Here is a 14,271-nt window from a genome sequence, read left to right as displayed (position 1 = left end):
CATGGTGTGGACAATGTCCTTCTGCAAGGTAGGTAGCATGCTGCATGGTGGGGGTGTGTATTGTGCATGCTGGTATTGCACATCCATGCATAAACATTACCCCTGACAGGTGCTATGTGCTGTACTATTGTTCAACACAGTGCTGTATATGCCCGCACGGTGATATCCCGTGCACATGGATGCTACCCCGACCTGACATGGGTACCTCATATGTCTACATCCAGTGCCTGCTGTCACCACCATGTCGGTGGGTGCACCGCACAGCACCATCCCTTCCACAGTGACCATGGTGTTGGGCACAGCCTAGGTATTCATTTATGGGGACGGGGATGTTCACATAGCGGTGGCAATGCTGGTATCATCCTTCAGACCGTACACTTATGACACACACCTCACACACACAGCCCATTCAGTATGTTGTTCGCAACACTGACACAGCTATACTGCTAGGTCAGGTCCATTCCCAGCCGTACATACACAGATGCATAACATTTCTCTCTGTGGCATGGGCTACAATGACGGTGGTGTTCAACACATACAATGTTCGACTGTAGCTGGCGCTGATGTTCTGTGCACATGTCAACACATTAACCCTGTTCTACTGTAGCCAGCGGTGATGTGCTGTGCACATGTCAATGCTGCACATTGTGTTGATGTCTGTCTGTCAACAGGCCAGTGGTGGAACACGCAAAGGTATTTGTAATCAAATATACATGCCGCCCTGTACAGCTGTACTGCTAACATCTCAGGTGCTAATGTGTCATGGACATGCACACCTTACCCGGAAAGGTGATAGTTCATTGCCACCCTTACTCATCACCGCTTGTGGGTTGCTATTATCCAACACCCTATTTGTATTGTACGGTCAAGCTATGCACCTGTGCAGGACATGTGAGCATGTAATGCGCTACTGATTACCTTTGCACTCATTGCACAACATGCCACACAGGTACGCTGGCAGTCATACACTTCGCAGCTTGCTCAAGGTACATCAGGTGTTGTACACACTTAACACACATATCCTGTGGGACATGGTCGTATGTACAGGCATGTCCAACTGTCACGTGCCAGTGCTACCCCTATATGACGGATATGTCATACATGTGGCAATACAGCAACTGTCACATGTACTCGTGCAATGCTCCCCTACCAACGTACAGCGGTACTGCCTGTGGGAGATGTGCTTCTGCATCCATGCTGTGCCTATAGCTGTCAGTTGCACATCATTACATGCAACGTACCTCATTTGGTGTTCTAACAGGTGCATGTTCATCAAGGTTCCACATTGGAAGGGTCTGTCACACATTCATTGTTGTACATGGTTTACACGCCAGCCATGGCTTACTAGATGGGAATCATAGTAATTCATTGGGATATCATATTTATACATTAGAGCAGTGTATTTCAGCCATCATATACCCTTCCTAGTTGACACTGTTAGTCAGCCAGTAGCAGGTGTTCTACGATCTGCACATTAGTCACACAGTACGAGGGCTACTGTTACCCATTCTGGGGACAGGGTGCTGACAGCTGTGGATGGGGGTGATGCTGTTGACAACCATGACTGCACCTGACGGTCACGTCTGGATGTGTAACATTCACATCACACACCTACCATCATGTAGTACCACATCGTCTACAACAATGGACATTCCTGCAAGAACAACGTATGCAATATGTCTGTATAACCACTGTAGGCATCACTGGTGGCCCCCAGCATGGCAGCCAACATCACCAGTGTATATCCCGCAGACTCATGGGTTACAACATTCACAACACACCAGTCACGGATGACTCTGTTGTGAATCACAATGCAGTTCCACACATCATGTTACACAAGGCATCATGCACTGAGATGTTGCGGACGGGTGAACACCTCTGCAACTCAACATACGCACACATGACACATCACCTGGTACAATATATCTCTCATACATCATGTTATTGTGACTGCCCTGTGATGGCAATACACAGACTACGTGTACTGGGACATGCAATGGCTCCCCTGTGTTATAGCCCTCTGGGTGTGTGTCTAGCCATGGTGTACATTTGGCAGTGGTCTGGACACAGGAACACTGTACATTGACCTACTGTGTCACTGCAACAGTTGCCTATGCTCCTGCTGTTATTGTACAGGCATGTGGGTATCTGCCCGCTACGACAGTCCAGGTCAAACACAATGCTTTGGCACGCATGACCTGCAGCCATCGGCCTGGGGTGTAGAGCAGACATGTACATCTTCACATGCTATACTGCCTCTCTGGCAGTTTCACATAACTGTCCCCGGCAGGGCTGTAACTGGCAGGCACGGCATGGGGTCATGTGGAACAATGCTTGCATCTTCCACTGTGATGCACACATGCGAGGCACACACACTATTGCACCACTCACATATCTCTGCGGTGACTGGGACCTGCCTCCATGCTCTGCACAGAACACCTGCGATTATGGATTGTACACGGACCGTACCTTCCAGGCACATACCTGGACTGGAACACCCACAGATGAGGGGTTCGCACATCACACAGTGTTTTGCACACATCCTGGATAGTTGCTTAGCACAATGCATCATTGGTGCTCCATGTGCAGATAACCATGTTTGTGACTGCTATACACATTGTAACATGCGACAGAGTCGACATTGTACACCACAGGTTACATACCGTCTGTGATGTTATAGTGTACATTGGGCCTCAGACAGCTACTACTGCTGTGTGCTGACAGTAACCCACACTTCCCTGGGATAGACACCCATGTACCTACACATGCTTGAGTCATGCACTCCGCTCAGCTGGATGACACAATACACAACACATACCATACCTACACTACCCTTAGCATGAACACTACCTCCATGTGACTGGTGTGTCACACCTGGGGTTATCTCCTCTTTGGTGGGTTCCACACATATGCTACATGGCCTTGCTAGCCACACCCTGGAAACACACCCATCACAGCATACACGGAACATGTGTACTACAACAACTACTACAGACATCTGCTGACAGCAGTTGTTAACATCATGACACTCGAGCAGATGGACACTACACATACATATGCTGACACATACCACTGTGCGCTTCAGTAGCATGTACACAATTGCAGGAATCATGCTATTCCACACAGAGACATGGCGGTACTGACCAGTTCACAGACACCACTGTGGTGGTCATGTTCCATGCACATATGATGTACAACCACAAATGCAGGCTGTTGCACAGTGGTGTACATTCACATGTGTGGGGTGCATCACTTGTCAGCCATGGTGGGTCCTCAAGGTCCATCATCACATACTCCAAAGCTAGCTACCTACACATGACTGCCGCACATGGCGGTGTGGGGCCTCAGGCATTGTGGTGGTATGTCAGTATTCTTTGGCAACATCCACATCTGATGTCCCATACAATAGTCAACCAAGCATTGCAGACCGAGGTAATGTTGGCAACGTGCCAGGCGATGGCGTACTTACTGACAGTACACCCTCTCACTCACTACAGGGTCGCAATGCGTACATGAACATCGTAGTGTCCCTGTGGTCACATACACAGTACTGACATACACACGATATGTCCTGGGACACTGGCCCAATGTCACCTTCCAATATCCCTGGCTGTAATGTCCTACCAACCTGTTCGGTATATGTCACCACACCAGGCCACTATATTCACTGCTAGCCTTTTATCGGACATTGTGGACCCTGACTGCCACACAGCGGCATTTCCCGCACTACACACGGGTGGCACTGCATTGCACGTGTGGGACTATAGTCATACACTCCTGACTGGACCATTCTGCACGGCAATGGGGCACATCATCAGGAACGTGATTCCCACACACATTGATGGCCTCCAGTCCTTTCCTAGCACCCGGGTTGGGCTTGTGAATGTCACGGCAAGGCACATACACATGCTGGGCACCTGTCATACAATTGCTAGGGCAGTTGAGGATGGTACGGAGGCCAACACATCATACGTTGTCCTCACATTGCCTTTCAGCACCATTCCACATTCTGGTATTGACAACATACACATCCACCTGCACATCATACCCTGTGTCTCAGGATGTTATGCTATGTGGCTCATGGACAGTACACACAGTGGTGCCAGCATACCATAGTACCTACTACATGTCAGGTACATATTGCATTACACAGTCCTCAGTCATAGGGCCACTCATGTTCACTATATGCTTACATAAGGTACATGCTATCACAGAGTACTGTCCATGCCTAGATTTCCCACACCTACATACCAAATGCTATTATTGCTCCACCAGCTCATACCAATACCAACCATATGGGTGTCAGTGTGACTGATACTTCATATGAGTATCATGGCATCAAGATGCATGACACACGGTGCATGCACATCACCTTTGCATAACATCATTCACCCACTGACTATCACATGGATAGTGGTCCCCTACATACATATCACATTGTACATAGTTGCAGTACACACATACACCACACACACAGTCCTGTGGTTACCGTATTCCACTGTGGCATGGATATCCTTCTGCAAGGCCACACCTATCTGTACTGTGTGTGATGCTGGTACATAGGTGGGCATTGTACCTGTGAACTACACACATCTACACACAGTCAAGGGTACAATACCACATTTATGGTGTACCTTCCACAACAGCTACAGCTTTACATGGCACAACATTGACATGCCATGATGTTTACTGGGCTCAGACAGTTTACATATGCGGCTGTAATACGGACAACACATCTGTACACATCTGCATACCACATACTCAGGGGTGTCTTCTGCTCTGACACGGCCCATGTCCACCACATTATTGATGCATATACTCCTCATACATGACATCTGCGGTGGGCACTGTGAACGAAATACTCCTGGATATGTGCACACACACCACACTGCATGGGCTGTGCTTCTGTGTTACTTCCACAAACCTAACACACACCATGCTGTGGCACATAGGTCCTGTGTACATCCCGCAGGGACACACAGTAGCACTGTTCATGTGATACCTCCCTTGCTGTTTGAGTGACACATGTAGTCCTGGTATCACCACAGCAGCTGTACTGTGTAGAGATGCAGTTGACACCTGCCTCTGCTGTTCACAGGACACTACCATGGAGAGGTGACACTACTGTGTACACTGCACATGTGCTTACACATGGACATGCCAGACTGCATTGAAGCCCACTGTGCACCTGTGCAGATACTACAAGTCCTTTGTGCATGGTTACTTGGTGTCCCTTCCATTTAGAGTAGCTATCATGCTACTACTATGTCCCATACCTACAGGCCATATGTATCCTGTTATTGTACATACCAATAGGCGATACCTGTGTTATGAATGATATGCCTGTGATACTGTGTATGATATCTGTCATATCTACCTAGACAACTATACATTACACATATTTCACATAGTATCCCCTAATGCAGAGCATACTTGCACGTCGGCCACACCTTACATATGTCATCAACGGTATATGCTCATACACATGCGTGCTGTGACAGTATACATACATGTACTATCCCCTGCTATGGCACTTCCTTGTTGGACATCCACTGCCAGCAACAGCGTGTGGTATGGCATTGTTCTCTTTAATGCCCTCCTATAGCATCCCTTGTGGTGTCTCTGCTGTGTACATGATGTCCCACTGCTGTACACACGGTGTCTACAAGCATTGGTATGCTCAGCAAGACATCACTACATAACTACCTTTCACCACTTTCTGCATTACGGACAAGTGTAATTAATTACAACCACCATTCACATACAGTACAGCTTATTAATACAGATCATGCGTTACACAACCTTACATATCGTGTGTTCTACATACCTTGTTTGTGTTTCGTTCCGTTTATTGTTTTCCCGTTTCCTTTCGTTTTCGGTAGTACAACGCTGTTTCAGTATGAGCATACGGTTTGAATATCCTGAGAGTCATCCTTATATACGTCGATACCTGCAACATGTGAATCCATCCCACCAATTGCTGTTCCTCAGTGAGTAATTACGTGCATATCACCTGTGCATCTACTCCATTCGGAAATTACGCGTTGATACTGGGGTATAATTGGATTCTCCACCTGGGCGTTGGCTATTTGCCCTACCTTCGTGGAGATGGTCTGTATTGTGTTATGTGTAACTGCAACTGCTATGCATAGGGACAAGTATATTTTGAATTCATGTCACCCGTGGATTGTGTGTGACAGATGTAGTATTTGGTTCAACATGTGGGTGTACCTGTCCTGTCGACGAATGATAACGGTGTATTGCATTCCAAACTGTAACATGGCTTTATACAACGCATGCAATTATGCATCCGCCTTTAATTGTGTCTCCCACGCGATATGTTGTGGTTATGCAGATGTCATTGACTGACTGTATGTTTGTGCTGCTATTAAGGTTTGTATTCCTTTAATATCTACAGTGGGGGATATCGGTGGTTGTACGCAACGGATACGGTTTGTGGGCCTTGCATCTCTACATAGACAGTATAGTTGTCTGTGTGCTCCATCCCTACTTGGAGAGTTAACAGTTAATAGTCTTTTGTTATGGGAGTGTAGGTTGGGCTGTTGTTAATTGGTTCCGATATCGTCTGCAGGTGAGCGTGCTGCATGTATACCTCCGTAACTTCTGTGGTATATCAACGGCTATGTGTACGTGAGTAATTATGTGTATATCACCTGTGCATCTACTCCATTCGGAAGTTACGCGTCGATACTGGGGTATAATTCGATTCTCCACCTGGACGTTGGCTATTTGCCCTACCTTCGTGGAGATGGTCTGTATTGTGTTATGTTATGTGTAACTGCGTCTGCTATGCATAGGGACAAGTATATTTTGAATTCATGTCACCCATGGATTGTGTGTGACAGGTGTAGGATTTGATTCAACATGTGGGTGTACCTGTCCTGCCGACGAATGATAATGGGGTATTGCATTCAAAACTGTAACATGGCTGTTGTTTTCCTTTATACAACGCATGCAATTATGTACCCGCCTTTCATTGTGTCTCCCACGCGATATGTTGTGGTTATGCAGATGTCATTGACTGACTGTATGTTTGTGCTGCTATTACGGTTTCTATTCCTTTATTATCTACAGTGGGGGATATCAGTGGTTGTACGTCACGGATACGGTTTGTGGACCTTGCATCTCTACATAAACAGTATAGTTGTCTGTGTGCTCCATCCCTACTTGGAGAGTTAACAGTTAATAGTCTTTTGTTATGGGATTGTAGGTTGGGCTGTTGTTATGTGGTTTCGATATCGTCTGCAGGTGAGCTCGATGCATGTATACCTCCGTAACATATGTGGTATATCAGCGGTTATGTGTACGTGACAACTATCCCTTGTCATTCTGTCCCAGATATTTGCAGTCATTGTGGTCCTGTTGTTGGCATAGCCTGTTTGCCAGTGGTTGCCACATATTCAAATGGGAATTGATTGTTTGACACTTGTGGAACACACAGCGGTGTTTACGGGCCAACACGTGGCCACGGTCAGTACTGGGGTAGCACATACTTTTTTCCATGGAACATACCTATTGCTGTGTGACTTTGCCAACGTATCATATTGCATGTAACATATCAGTGTCGTACATACAGGAATGACTATTACATACGTCCTTTCCATTTCTTATGGTGAATATTCCTGTGCTACCATCTGGAACATATTCACTTTGTATTGTTCTATGTCAGGACACACCTAGCCAGGGTGGGGCTGTCACTACTACTCTGGGACTAGTAGTGAACATATGCCTGAGGCTAGTGTACCGTATGCTTACACCTAATATTCTGCTCTGCCTCTACCTTGGCACCAACATACACATGTTGCAGACACACACACATTACACTCACACAGCGACGCACACGGCACCCTCAACGCACACGTACACATACTACGGCACTCACGGGGATGGTTGCACACAGTACCTACGTGGACCGCAACACCGGCAGCGGTGACTACCTCTCCCTTCATATCATCATACTATTACACGTGCATGTACTGTTACAGTACTGTGTTCTGTTAGTCTTTCAGCCTTGCGGTTATGCATATCGGTATGTTACACGTTCCATGGTTGGCGGTATCCTATTATTGTGAACCTCCCGGATGTTGAGAATGTCGTTGCACTATCTATACTATGTACAGATATTGCTGGATACATCTCAGTCACCTTATATCCCTCTGCTTCCCTTTCTTATCTGTATTATATATATGTATATGTGTACATATTTATCTATATATATATATATATATATATATATATATATATATATATATAGATATATGTATATACATATATATATGCATATATATATATATATATATATATATATATACATATATATATATATATAGATCTATATATGTATACATCTTGCGGCGAACATGGCAGGCACACAGCAATGCCATATGCTGTAGGACTCACGTACTGTTCAGGTGTTGGCGTTACATGTTCCACTGGCTGTTGGGTTTACAGTGTTTGGGGGCTGCCTATGATGGAGTCACACATAAGGCCACCCATACATTACACTTTACAGGTGGTCATGTTTGTGTGCCGTCCATTTCACTGTGTGTGCAGGTGGGGAGGTGTCAGTCCATGGGGCCTATGCTGTCAGAGTATGTGCTATACGTTCCCTGTTTGCCAAGGCGTAGGCATATTGGATGCACCTCCGTCTGCCTACTGGGGCTGGCACAGTGTGTTCATGGTCTGGAATCCTCTGTGCCTGGACTGGCCTTGGCAATTGTGGTGGGCTTTGTGGCCCTTCACCATTATGTCCCTGCAGCAGCTGCTTCCGCAGGATCATATTATGTAGCATGGCACATACTATGAATATGTGGGCACATGTGCCTGGAGAGTACTGCAAGGCTCCACCAGATGTATCCAAGCACTGGAACCGTGATTTCAGCATCCCAAACACACGCTCTATGATTATTCTGGTTTGTGCGTGTGCCTCATTATGGCATTCTTGCATGTATGTGTGTGCATTTCTGATGGGAGTCATCATCCACGGCTCCAGTGCATAGCCAGCATCCCCCACGAGATGGCCTTGTGGGATGTCCCCCCTGACAAATACCTGATACAGCTGTGAGGCATGCCAGATATGGGAGTCGTGGTAACTTCCAGGGCTGCCAGCACACACATTCATGATAATGTCCTGGGCATTGCACACGACCTGGCAATTGATGGAGTGGAATCCCTTGCGGTTTATGTAGCGTCTACCCTGCTCGCCAGGTGGTGACTTGATTTGTATGTGCGTACAGTCTATCGCACCCAGTACCTCCGGGTATTGTGCCACACAGTGGAAGTGTCGCATATTGCTAGCCAAATCCTCCTGAGATCTGGGGAAGTATATATGCTCATTGGCATGTGGTAACATGGCATCCAGGAACTGGTGTAGTACCCTGGATGCTGATGCCTGTGAGATGCCCATTATATCTCCAGTTGGCCTTTGAAAGGTACCTGTGCCCAGTATTCGCAAGCTTACACATACCTTTGTGTCCACTGGGATGGGTTCCCCTCTGTTGTTTCTTGTTCTCAGGCGTGGCTGGCACAGCTCCACTATTTGCTGTAACATGTCCCTGTCCACCCTGTAATGCTCTACTATCTCCAGGTCATGTAGCCCCTGGTAGGTTACCCTTGGTCTGAACACTCTCCTTTTCCTCCGAGGCCTGCGGTGGTTGTCGGCATCCTCCTCCACAACACCGTCTGTCTCTAACACATGCTGTTTTTTGTGAGGTTTTGTGAGATACTGCTTGTTTCTATATAGTGTACCAAATTATTTTGTGGACTTTTTTAATTGATTGAGCGATGTGGATGTCAAATCTCATATTGATGTCTATTTCCGCACCCAATAGTTTGGTGTCTGGAAAGGGAAAGATAGCAGTGTTATTTGCGGAAACAATGTAAAAAGATTCTGTGGATATAGTAATTTTACTGGGATGGAATAGCATGCATTTTGTCTTATTGGGGTTTAAAATTAAACAGGAGTTTGTTAGCCAGGACTCTATTTTGAAAAAAGGATGATTGAGTGATTGCTTGCAGCTCCTGAAGGGTATTGGCAGCACATATTACTGTGGAATCATCAGAGTATTGGATAATTGTGGCAGAGAAGGCTATGGCATAGAGATTGTTTATAAATATGGAGAAGAGTAGTGGGACAAAAAATATACACCTGGGGAACTCCTAGAGTGACTGGGAGTAGGGGTAGACTTTGGTGCCAGCATACTGCTTGTTGTCTTCCAGTTAAGTAGCTCTGGAACCAGGTAAGAGTAGAACAAAGCCATGTCAGAGAGGGCATGTAGGAGTTTGTCGTGATCCACCATATAAAAAGCGTTTGATATCTAAAAACATGGAGGAAACATGCTTACCATTACTTCAATGGTTGTTAACTGTGTTAGTAAATGATAAAAGTGCAGTGGTGGTGCTGTGCTGTGGGCGGAAGGAGTGTTATGTTTTGGTTAACAATTTGTTTCCAACTAGGTGGTCCATGATTTACTTATGAACAATTTTTTCCAGTATTTTAGATAGTGGAGATAGAATTGTGATAGGGTGGTACTTGGACAATTTAGTAGAATTGCCACTTTTGTAAAGTGGCGTGAGGTATGAAGTCTTCCAGATGGTGGGAACATATTGTTCTGAAATAGATCTGTTTATTAGAATGAAGACAGGATATGCAATTACCTCAGCAGATAGTTTTAGAAACTCAGGTTGTAAGTGGTCAGCAGCTAGAGAAGTGGGCTTTAGTGTCGTAAGAATTTTTATAATAGTACTAATTGAAGCTGGTTGAAGAGAGAAACTGTATTTGTTTTGTTGGGGTGTAAAAGTTTTTGAGGTGTCAGTAGGGGGCTGGCTATTAGCTCATTCCCTCCAGTACAACTCTTTTGAGTGTGTACCTTTAACTCCGAGTGGGTGTGGCCTGAGCATTTAAAAATGAAGTTATCACCTTACAATTCTAACAAATACTCACTGACAGAGGTCAAATATCAGTATAATTGTGTTTGCCATCGTGTATGCTTCAAGACAAAATATTCTGATACCTTGTATGAAGCAAGGTTTTGGAATTATTATTGCAAGTATGAGCAAGTAATATCAGACGCCTAGAGGAGCAGTAGGGGGTAACTGCAGATGCACCTGGAGGCGTCATTCTGATGTAACGAGTTAGAGAGATATAGAATAGTTTCTGTGAAGTAGGTGTTAAACTGCGTAGCTATACAGTCACAGCTGTCTTTTGTAGTGGGGGTGGGGTGTACCAGTTTTTCCAGGTTGGAGAATGTTATTAATTGCAGTCCAGAATTTTTTGGGGGGTTTGTGGTGTTTACATTGCATTTTAGAATAATAGTCTATTTTATCCTGTTTTATTTGCTTTTTAGCTCTGTTTCTTAGTTCACAGTAAGATTGCCTTGTAACTTGGGATTTTTTTTTTGACAGTGTACCCAAGCTTTATCTCTTGCTTTTAGCAATGACCTGGTTTCTTTACCTAACTATGGAGCAAAGTTTGATTTAACTCTAATGGTTCTGGGCGGGGCATGTTCATCAAGGGTAGATAGGAAGGTGCTTGTGAAATAATTAGTGGCATCATCTAGGGGCAGGACTTTAGGAGGGGACCAGTTACAGTGCGTAATATAAAGGAAATGATCAAGGTTTGTCTTTTTATTCTTATCTGCCGATATAGTTAGTTTGGTGGGGTTAAGCTGTTGTCTTGGAAGGTATGTTGGGAAATGGCCACTAAGACTATTTGGGAGACAGCCTGAGTGAGGAGAATGGTCAGGTCTATTTGTAAGCATCTAGTCTAGAATGGAGTGTTTATCTGATGTTTTGTCTATACTGGTGGGACTTTGGATGAGTTGGGAAAATCCATGAAGGTTTATGTAATTGTTAGGGTTTTGACCATTACAACTCATCCAGTTTATGCTGAGATCCCCCTAATATAATTGTTTCCTGTGGTAGTGCATTAGAAATTAAATCTAGGATATTTTCCAAGGTAGTTATATTGTCTCATGGCAGAATATAGATGCCAATTATGTTGATATTTTTTTTGAATTTATGGCAAGTTTGAAAATAGTATTTCAACTTTACCAAATTTAAGGGTAGTTGGATCTAAGGCTGTTCTAGAAAGATGAGTTTTATAGAATATTGCTATGCCTCCACCTTTTTTTCCATTCTATCTTGATGAATAATGCTATATCCTGATGGTATAATTTCATTATTTGTGATATGGGGTTTCAACCAGGTTTCTGTAATCATTAATATATCAGGGGTATATAGAGAGATTTTAGCATGCAAGTCCTGGATTTTATTAGTGGTACTTCTAATATTCAAGTGTAAGAGAAGTAAGTCACCTTTACTTCTTTGGGGAATGATTGTTGGTTGTGTGTTTCCTGTAAGGTATGTGCTTGAGTTTAGATCTGTGGTGGGGCCTGGGTTTGGTTGTATATCACCAGTTAGTGTTAGTTTGTTTACTAGGTTTGTAATGTTCTTTGAGAAAGCTAGTAAATGTTTATTGAATGTTATAGATGGTTTTATAATGTTGGGGTGTTGAGTTATGGAGAAGTGCATGTAATGTATGGTTGTAGTGTTGATGAGTAAGAAAGCAATGTGAATGTTACTACATATGTTTTAGATGCACAAGGGCTGGAAGTGAGATAGTTTGGGAGTGATCCATTTATTATGTTTTGGTAAGAAGTGATTTGAGCAAGGGATATTAGTGTTATTATAAGGGTAACTTGACTACCAGTTAGCCTCTTGTTGTATATAAGAGCTTGAGAGAAAGCTGTGTTTGAGTTTCTGTTTGCAAATATTGTATGGATAGTTGAGGAGATGTAGAATGGGGAGGTTATGGAAAAGGTAAAGCTATGTCAAAAATCTACTGAGTGGTGATTGGGTAATTCTCAAGGAGGTGTGCCAATGAAGTATAAATTAAAGGATAGGGGGGATGGGTGGGAATGGGGGTGTGTTAGGGGAGCTGAGTGAACACAAGCATTCGCAAGGGTGAATGGAGCAAGTTGAACCACAATCTGGAGTAAATGCAGAGAAAAAACAAAAATCAATCAGTAGTCTTTGCAAAAGGAGGTGAGAGAAAATAAGTCAGTTAAATGTAATCTGCTATTTTTATATCCTGAATAGCAAAATAGTGCAGAGGAAGTTTTAGTTGGTTAGCTGAGAAAAAAACAGCTACACGAAGATGTGTGCAATTCAAGTTATGGTATCATTAAAAAGAGGGAAATAAGGCTAACAGATCACTGGAACTGATGTGGAAAATAAAACAAGGCAGAGCAAGTTAAAGAATGTTAAAGCCAATTGGGGGGGGGGTGGTGCCACCAGTAGTGTGTGCATTTAAACATGGTTAACAAAGCATAAGAACATTACTTTTTAAACCTAAACTTTAGCTTTTATTTAATGTTAAGTACTGCAGACAGATCTTGCCGGACACAGCAAATACTGGTTCTTGGGGACATGAAATTAAGTCTTTGCAGCTAAAATATTGTGCTGGGCTGATAGAACTAATGCGAAGAAATGAAAAAAAAAGACACAAGAGATCATTGTTGTAATGCAGTCAGGGAAGAAAAAGCAATGCAGCAAAAAATAAACTAAAAAAACAATATTCCTAAATGAGTACAGACAATACAATATGCAACAGCAACGTGTAGCCATTAACATATGCATGCAGAGACTAAACGTTACAACTCACACACCTATGTAAAATCCAGAAACCTCTATGAAATACAGTATGCACAGATAATACTGTTAGGGTTTGATGGCTGGAAAGCTCTCCAGTCAATGTATAGATAAAGACTACAAATATACACAGCCTAACCCTTCAGTATGATTTAAACAGAGAACCAAAAACAAAGTATAGTATATGACAACTGGGATCGTAGTAAAAACCCCATAATAGCAGGTTTAACAAACTATAAACGGCACTAGGCAACATGAGTTTTTAATGTCAGGAACATGACATTATACAAACAACAACCTTCACTAAACTCTAACTGTCAGATGCAGTTCCCGACAGTGGGAATACTATAACTGACATATACACAGAAAAAGCTAATATCTGCCAATAGTTGCAAAACATAAAATTGAACTGTGATAAAGGTTATGAGCACAACTCTTGTAACAACGTTGCTGTAAATCAGAAATGCTCAATGTCCATCCATAAAGTGTAATTCAACAAACTTATATGACAGTACAGTAAATATTTACCCACGTATTCTATAAGTTCACTACTGGAGGGGTAGAAATGCTACTTCTTTGAGAACTAGTTGAGAATGTTTG

Source organism: Protopterus annectens, chromosome 4.part1, assembly GCF_019279795.1.
Source record: "Protopterus annectens isolate FY-2018-M chromosome 4.part1, PAN1.0, whole genome shotgun sequence".
NCBI classification, from domain to species: Eukaryota; Metazoa; Chordata; order Ceratodontiformes; family Protopteridae; genus Protopterus; species Protopterus annectens.
The sequence above is the reverse complement of the archived record's forward strand: the minus strand, read 5'-3'. Positions refer to the sequence as shown.